The following is a 9,170-nucleotide window of genomic DNA, read 5'->3' on the forward strand; positions in this document are numbered from 1 at the left end:
TCTGGCTGGCTGACTGATGGTAATAAATTACTAATGCCAAGTACCAATCATAGGAAAATAATTCACCACTTTCATGATTCTTTTCACCCTAGAAGGATTCTTTGTTTCAGTGAATGTCTCATTCGTTTGTGGGGATAAATCTTTTCAAGACACTAAAACAGATGACTCAGCCCTGTAAGCTCTGTGCCTGAAACAACCCACACAGCCAGCAATTTTCTACTCCTGCAGTTAAACCTGTCCAACACTGAGGAACCTATCCAGGTGAGGACTGGCAGCTCCAATTTACTCACAACCCTTTCTGCAGGGGATTCAAATATTTGCTAATGCTCACTGATACCTTCGCTGGTTAGACCAAGGCATTCCCCATCCTATCTGAAAAGTGTTTACCGGAAGAAATAATTCCTCAGTTTGGGTCATCCAAAAGCCTGCAAAGTGACAGTGGCCCATCTTTCACAGCAGGCGTATCCCAACACCTATCCTCAGCTTTACGAATCCAGTATCACCTTCACTCTGCGTGGAGACCACAGCCCTCTGGACAGGAGAAAGGACTGGTCATGCTGTAAAGAAGACTCTAGCTAAGACAGAGGCCTGACTATCCCTAACACCCATAGCTCACTGCGGGTTTGAACTGCTCCAAAGGAAAACTTATGTAAGTCCTGTTGAGTCATATGGAAGGCCTTTCCTAACCACAGATCTCCTAATAGATGAAAGGATTCATCAGTTACAAAATATGTCCTCAGTCTAGGACAGGTGCGAAGGCAATCTGTGAATACGGAAACAAGAGGCTTCCCCTCCCACAGGGGAGGAAAATTCAGTTTCAGCTCAGCTAGGGATTTAATCTTACTAAAGATGTGGGAGGAAGTTCTCCAGCTGACCAGCTTTCCCCAGTCTGGAAAGGACCATGGCAAGGTCACCTGAGCTCTCCAACAGACATTAAACGCCAAGGGATTCACAGGTGTGTGGAAGTAAAGCTGTTGCTTATTCTGGGAGCCCAATCTGAGACTGGGGAGGTGGGCGCGGGGCTATTTCAGCATTGGTGGAGCGCAGGCCCTATCATTGCGCGTCTGTCTGCTCCTCCTCCTCGCGTTTCTCCTGCTACCCTAGTCCCGCCTTGACCATGAGGGAGATCGTGCTCACGCAGGCCGGGCAGCACGGGAAGCAAATCGGCTTCAAGGTTGGCGCGGGAGTGGGGGGGGAGGCGCCCCTGCATTGCCACCCCTGCATTGCCACCCCTGGGCTTCCTGCCCCGGACCCGGTGGAGCTGGGAGGCTGGCCTGGCGGCCAGGGCGGACCCCCAGTGACCCGGTGGCCAGGGGAGGGGGTGGGAGAGGGGCTGGGGAGCCTCAGCTCTCTGTCCTGACTCAGCCCTGGCCTGTCTGGCCCCTCGTGTCTCTTGCAGTTCTGGGAGGTGATCTCTGATGAACATGCCATCGACTCCGCTGGCACCTACCACGGGGACAGGGACCTGCTGCTGTAGTGTACCAACGTGCGAGGCCAGCGGTGAGACCCCAGTCCTTCCCCCACTGCCCTCCTGGGCACAGTGGTCCTCCCCTCGCTGATGCCCTTCTGCCCCCCTCAGGTGGCAGGTAAGTGCCTGGAGCGGTGCTAGTTGATCTGGAGCCGAGCACCCTGAATGAACTCTGTGCGTTCCAGGCCTTTCAGGCGGATCTTCAGGCCGGACAACTTCATTTTCGGTGAGTTGTGGGTAGAGACTGGTGTGTGGCTCCTTAGCCAGGGCAGCTCAAAGTCAAGGAGTGCCCCAAGGTCATGGCTGTGGGAACTGTGGAGCCAGGGCCCCTCAACACCTTCCTATCCTCTGAGTCGCTCAATCTCCCTCTCCTCAACGGGCTTTGGGAGGCAGGCCCAGGTGTCTGCTCCAGGAGAGGAGCTGCTGATGTAATCTCCCTGCAGGGAGCTGAGTGGGGGCCGTGGCTGCTGCTTTCCTTGGGAATGGGCAGGAGCCACCTGCAGCGAGGTCTGTTGTTAGGCTGTCTCAGGTTTGGCTCCTGACTTAATTTCTTTCCTCCTTTTTTTATTTTTATTTTTTATTATACTTCAAGTTCTGGGATACATGTGCAGAAAGTGCAAGTTTGTTATATTGGTATACATGTGCCATGGTGGTTTACTGCACTCATAAACCCGTCATCTACATTAAATATTTCTCCTAATGCTGTCTCTTCCCCCTTCCCCCACTCCCTGACAGGCCCCTGTGTGTTATGTTTCCCTCCCTGTGTCCATGTGTTCTCATTGTTCAACTCCCACTTATGAGTGAGAATATGCAGTGTTTGGTTTTCTGTTCTTGTGTTAGTTTGCTGAGCATGGTTTCCAGCTTCATGTCCCTGCAAAGGACATGAACTCATCGTTTTTTATGGCTGCATAGTATTCTGTGGTGTATATGTGCCACATTCTTTATCCAGTCTATCGTTGATGGGCATTTGGGTTGGTTCTAAGTCTTTGCTATTGTTAACAGTGCCACAATTAACATACGTGTGCATGTGTTTATAAGAATGGTTTATAATCTTTGGGTATATACCCAGTAATGGGCTTGCTGGGTCAAATGGTATTTCTGGTTCTAGATGCTTGAGGAATTGCCACACTGTCATTCACAATGGTTGAACTAATTTACACTCCCACCAACAGTGTAATAGTGTTCCTATTTCTCCACATCCTCCGCAGCACCTGTTGTTTCCTGACTTTTTAATGATTGCCATTCTAACCGCCGTGAGATGGTATCTCATCATGGTTTTGATTTGCATTTCTCTGACCAGCGATGATCATTTTTTCACGTTTGTTGGCTGCATAAATGTCTTGAGAAGTATCTGTTGATGTCCTTTACCCACTTTTTGATGGGGTTGTTTTTTTCTTGTAAACTTAAGTTCTTTGTAGATTCTGGATATTAGCCCTTTGTCAGGTGGATAGATTGTAAAAAGGCTCTCCCATTCTGTAGGTTGTCTGCTCACTCTGACCTTAAGTTCTTTGTAGATTCTGGATATTAGCCAGTTTCTTCTGTGCAGCAGCTCTTTAGTTTAATCAGATCCCATTTGTCAGTTTTGGCTTTTGCTGCTATTGCTTTTGGTGTTTTACCGGCTTCATTTCTAACAGGGGAGGCTGCTGTCCTGTAACTTTGGGGGAGGGGGTCCACCTGCTCCATGTGTAGAGTGAATGGTGCTTTCACCTCACACGTGACACTTGGCCTTTTTTGCATTGTGGCGGTGACCACTGATGACCGTATACCTGGCCATCGAGTGACTGGCTATACTGTCTTGCAGGTCAGAGTGTGGCCGGGAACAACTGGGCCATGGGGTACTATCCAGAAAGTCAGCAGCTGGTGGAGTCGGGGATGGACACTGAGGCGGGAAGCTGAGAGCTGTGACTGCCTGCAGGGTTTCCAGCTGGCCCACTCCCTGGGTGGGGGGATGGGTCTGGGATGGGTTCCTTTCTGCTCAGTAAGATGCAGGAAGAGTACCCAGATAGGATCATAAACACATTCAGCGTCCTGCACTTGCCCAAGGTGTCAGACAGCGTGGTGGGGCCCTACAATGCCATCCTCTCAATCCACCAGCTCATAGAAAATGCACATGGAACCTTTTGTATTGATAACAAAGCACTGTACAATATTTGTTCCAGAACCCTACAACTACCCACACCCACTTATGGTGACTTGAATTACCTGGTATCTGCTACCATGAGTGGGGTCACCACATGCCTGTGCTTCCCAGGCCAGCTGAATGGTGACCTGCAGAAGCTGGCCAAGAACAAGGTCCCATTTCCCCGGCTGCTCTTCTTCATGCCTAGCTTTGCTCCACTGACCAACTGGGGCAGCCGGCAGTACCAGGCCCTGATGGTGGCTGAACTTATCCAGCAGATGTTTGATGCTAAGAATGTGATGGCTGCCTGTGACCCCTGTCATGGCTGCTACCTAACGGTGGCTGCCCTTTTCAGAGGTAGCATGTCCATGAAGGAGGTAGATGAGCAGATGCTCAGCCTTCAGAAGAACAGCAGCCACTGTGCTCATCGGCTCGCTCACAATGTACAAACAGCCGCCTGTGACACCACACCCAAGGGGCTAGAAATACCAGCCACTGGTATCAGCAACAACACGGCCATCCGGGAGCTGTTCTAGTGTATTATGGAGAAGTTCACAGTAATGTTTAGGTGCAAGGCCTTTCTCCGCTGGCACACATACGAGGGCATGGATGAGACGGAATTTACCGAGACCGAGAGCAATGTGAAAAATCTTATGGCAGAGTACCAGCAGTGCCAGGACACAACGCCGAGGAGGAGGAGGAGTTCGAGGAGTCTGCTGAGGAGGAGGTGGCCTAGAAGCTTCTTTTCTGTGTAAAGGGGGAAGCGGTGTGGATTCTTTAGTGTGTTCTGATAGCCATGTGTCACTATGTACTTCGTGTCTTTATATCTCTTCCTGTTGCACTTTAAAGCATTTTCATAGTATGTGATTTTACCTGATAAAGCATCCTTACAGCATCTGGTTTCACCTACTTCTTTCTATTGGCCCTCTGGGTGCCCCTGCCAGATGGGCAGAGTGGTCCTCCAAGGCTGCAGCTGTCTTAGGCTTATCACGTGCCCAGGAACAAGCATTCCAGTGGCTCCAGGAGGGGTCAGCATGGGCTGTGGACATGGCAGGAAGGCTTCACGTGAACTTGAGGCTGCCCTGGGCTTTGGGCAGCTATGTGGTAGGAAACTTGTTCCTGAAGGCAAGCCTTGGCTTATCCCGTGTACCGAACTTCCAGGGGACCAGTTGGCCCTCTGTTTCTGGAACTTGAAAAGTGGCCAGTGAGCCCAGTGGACAATGTCCTCAACGTCCCACCCCAGGGTAGGAATGTGGCCAGACAGCTGGCCCTGAGCTGGCAATGAAGAGTGAGCAAGTAGGGCCCCAGGCACCCCTCACCATGATGGCCTGGGTGTGTCCGTGTGGCCGCATTCTCTTAATGAGGTGGGCATGGGGTATCTGGCAGGAACTGGAGGGCAGGAATCAAGCCCACTGTGGACTCACATGCACTGAACCCCATGTAGAAGGGGATTAAACCCTGGGGGCCACAGATGCAGTTGCTGGGGCTGTGTGTTCGGGGCAGTCTCTCTCCAAAGGCACAGGTGGGGTTTCGGGCAGGACCTGAGGAGATGGGCAGGTGCTCACAAGTGCTGTTTCCCCCAAATGGCAACCAGTGAGGAGAAGAATGCCCAATGAGGTCTGACCTGCCCCAGTCTGGAGGGCTGATGCTCTCTGGAAAGTTGGCTAATGCACACTGTCTCTTGTCTCCCTGTCCCCTCCCGCTCCAAAACCTCAGGGCAAAAATAATCCAAGACTGTCAGGATGAGACTGGTGAGGGTGGCACCTTTGGGGATAGGCCCTTTAGCCCTGCAAAATCTCCTTCCCAAGCTTCTCAAGGAGCCTGGACTTCAAGGTCTGCTTTGGGGAAGCTGTCAAACAAGAGATGTGTGTGAGCTGGGTGCTGGGCACCATCAGGACAGTGCTCTCCTACCTGGCTCTTGCAGAACTCATCCATGGCCTGTGTGATGTTCTCTTGGTAATTCCCCCTACCCCCATCACACAAAGATGAAGCCAGCATAACTTGGGGATGGGCAGACTTTATGGGTTCCACCCCAGGTCCCCTGGGCATACCCACCTGCCTCTGATGTGTCAGGGAAAATGGGTGAGGCTCTTTTTTGTTCTCTGAATGTTTGCAGTGGTCCACTGGGCCAAATGGGAATGGGCAGGCAGGAGAGTACCTCATCTTGAAGTAGCTCCTGGAAGCAGCTGGGAGGTGGGAGAGATTCCCCTCCACTCCCCCAACCTGTTCTCAGAACAGGAAAAGGGGCCTCTGTGACCACCTTCCTCAGTGGCTCTCACCCTCCGAGGGGTGTCCTTGCCCAGCCCAGCCCAGGTGTACACCCACCTGCGATGGCATTGCGTGGATCTGGTTGGGAAGGTTTCACCTGCAGCAACAACTGGACTCTGCCCACACCTAGTGTCTCCACTCTCACATGGGGTCCGATGTTCCCCCCTCCAGTGGTACAGCCAGAGTGGCAGAGAGGGCAAGTCACTGCTGCGGTTCCCACCTGGGTCTGAGTGGGGGTCAGGCTTGGTACCCATGTATTATTTCCCAATTACTTGGTTCCATCTGGGGGCTTCATGGATGGTAATGATGTTCTTCCAGGCCTCTTTTTCATATGCCAGCTGCAGGCCCGGGCTTCCCAACTTTCTGGATTCCCCCTTGCAGCCTGGCAACCATGGCGGGTAGTGGGGGAAGGACACTAAGCCTACAGGCAGCAGGAGCTGTCTGGGTATGTTCTCTACCCCTGGTGGCCCCTGGTTGTTTACCACCTTGGGTGAGTCGCCTTAGGATCTCAACATTCTTATAGGACTTCAGAACTGTATAGACAGGGGCCCAGGAGGGAGCAGGGGCTGGGAGCTAATCAGTGTAGTGGGGATCATAGGGCTCAGTTTGGTCCCAGCAGGGATTTCAGGGAGGCTTGGATTTGCTGAAGGCCTTAGACAAGCTTGGGCTTGGATATAGGAACAACATGGAGCAGGGGCCCTTATGCACGCTGGAGTCTTTGAGTAGTTGCACCCTGGTGCGTCCATAGGTGTTCCCCACCTGGAGCGCAGCTATGGGTAGAAGCTGGCATAGCTGTGGAGGGAAGAGGAGGTGGCAGGATGAGTCTCCAGGGCAGCCCCAGCAGCCAGGCAGGGCCTCTGCAAGTGAGACACAGATCCAGCCTGTGGCCACTTAGCAGCTGTTTGGCCAGCTGCAGACCACCTGACCTCTGCTCACCAGGACATGGGGGTTGCAGTAGCACTTACCTTCTGGGACTTCTGTGGCTTGAAGAGGCAGCACACACCACAGGCTGAGAATGTACCCGACTCAGGCAAGCTGCTCCAACAGGACCACATCAGATTAACATCCAACCTGTAGAGGACACCATCAAATCTCCCCATCCCTCATTCCAACTGTAAGAAAAGGGAGTGTCTGTCCTAGCGGAGTAAGCACAGGTATGTTTATCCAGTGGACACATGGCTCAGGTTGGGGAAAGGTCCTTGGATACATGCTGGTTTCACCAGGAATCTGTGGGCTGGGTTTGGCCGGGACCCCTGTATGCCAGGAGACCCCTGCATGGGACAGGACTGGGAGGTGGGTGGGAGGGCTGAGCTTTGAAGGGAGTCATTAGTTGGCCTCATGGGAAGTGGTGCAGGTGGTCGGGTGGTGGTTCAGTCTTGCAGGGCCTGTGTGGTCATCCAAGGAGTACAAGTTGCCTTTTTTTAAAAAAATTGCCAAAACTGATGCAAGCTCATCAGTTGAAAAGGTGAGTAATGCTGACAGTCGGCTTCACCTGACCCTTCCCCAGAAGTAACTGGTGTTCAGAGGTGGATTTGGTTCCTTCCCAGCCTTTCCCTTTTGCATGTAGCTGTGTGCATGTACTTAAGTGTGTACACGCACATGTTCCCTGGAGGGGTAATTTTTTTTATTTGGGAGGATAACTAGTGAGGCAGCCTGGCATTTGCTTATTTTGTCTTTTAAGCGTGGAGCACTCTATGGAAAGGGCGTCGGGTACTTCCTAGCTGGCCTCTGCCAGCTGTTTGGCTGTCCCGTTTCTGCCCTTCACAGACATGGTGGGCACCTGGTGTGACATTCAGCAGCCTTATTCGCAGCTAGTATGATGAGATGAGTGGATCAGATACCTTATAAAATTGAAAAGCGCACAACATGCAGAGAAAGGATAAACAACCATGTGTGCACTGCTCTGCTAAAGTCCACGTCACATGACTGAGATGACAAACCTTTTTTTTCACCTAACGTTTGGGCTCTGAGAATGGGCATTTATGTTTTACTTTTACTTTTTTTTTTTTTTTTTTGGAGATGGAGTCTCACTTTGGTGCCCAGGCTGGAGTGCAGTAGTGTGATCTCGGCTCACTTCAACCTCCGCCTCCCGGGTTCAAGTGATTCTCCTGCCTCAGCCTCCTGAGTAGCTGGGACCATAGGCGCCTGCCACCATGCCCAGCTAATTTTTTGTATTTTTAGTCAAGACCGGGTTTCACTGTTAGCCAGGATGGTCTCGATCTCCTGACCTCATCATCCACCCGCCTCAGCCTCCCAAAGTGTTGGGATTACAGGTGTGAGCCACCGCGCCTGGCCTTACTTTTTATTTATAACAGAGTTAGAAGAACTACTACCATGCTTCTTTCTATTCCATTATCCTCAACTCGCACTGCACGCCCTCTAGTGTATCTACCTCAGAGAGAAACAGGAGCTCGCCTGGTTAATGACAACCTGGAATTATTTGAGCCAGGTCACTGTGTAAAAGTAATACTGATTCTGTCCTCTTGTGGATCACTTGCTCAGCTCAGATATTTCAAAGCTCCATGTATACAGGAGGATGTGTTACCCTCCTAGCCTGCTTTCTTGGTTTGATACATGCCTGAGAGCATGTGAGAGCACTTAAGGTCTAGGCTCATGGCGGACTGTTCTGCCCGCCCCCATCTCATCTCTCCAGGTCAGCCTGCATGCATGCCTTCCTCCATCTGGTTCAAGAGTAGGGGATGGGAGGTCTCACACTGACCTCAAGTTTGTGACATTTTCCACCTCTGCTTTCCCAGACAGCCCCTGCTGTGGGGCTTGTAAGGTGCCATGAAGATTTATGAAGTCCATATTTTCTTATGTGGGTGTTTTATTCCCCCTCCAGGGCTCTAATTTATAAATGTTAGAGGTACTCCAAACCCCTAACATGTAAACATCTAAGCCTGGCCCTTTTTTGGTGGTAGAATATACATATCGTAAAATTTACCATTTTAACTATGTTTAAATGTACAGTTTAGCGGCATCCAGTATATTCACAGTGTTGTACAGCCATTCCCTTTATCCATATCTACAACTTCTTTATCATCCTAAACTGGAACACCATACCCGTGACGAAGTCATTGAATTAGAAGCTGATGCATTTGACTCCATAAAAATGAAAACTTTTTTTTTTTTTGAGCCGGAGTCTCGCTCTGTCACCCAGGCTGGAGTGCAGTGGCCGGATCTCAGTTCACTGCAAGCTCTGCCTCCTGGGTTCACGCCATTCTCCTGGCTCAGCCTCCCAAGTAGCTGGGACTACAGGTGCCCGCCACCTCGCCTGGCTAGTTTTTTGTATTTTTTTTAGTAGAGACGGGGTTT

General features: G+C 51.2%; 1 pseudogene; it reads left to right on the forward strand.

Moving 5' to 3' along the window:
* The first annotated feature begins 1,117 nt into the window (after nucleotides 1-1,117).
* Nucleotides 1,118-4,323, forward strand: LOC105521492 (annotated as a pseudogene).
* The last annotated feature ends 4,847 nt before the right edge of the window (nucleotides 4,324-9,170 follow it).

This window comes from Colobus angolensis, unplaced genomic scaffold (assembly GCF_000951035.1).
Source record: "Colobus angolensis palliatus isolate OR3802 unplaced genomic scaffold, Cang.pa_1.0 Scaffold40, whole genome shotgun sequence".
Taxonomy (NCBI): Eukaryota; Metazoa; Chordata; class Mammalia; order Primates; family Cercopithecidae; genus Colobus; species Colobus angolensis.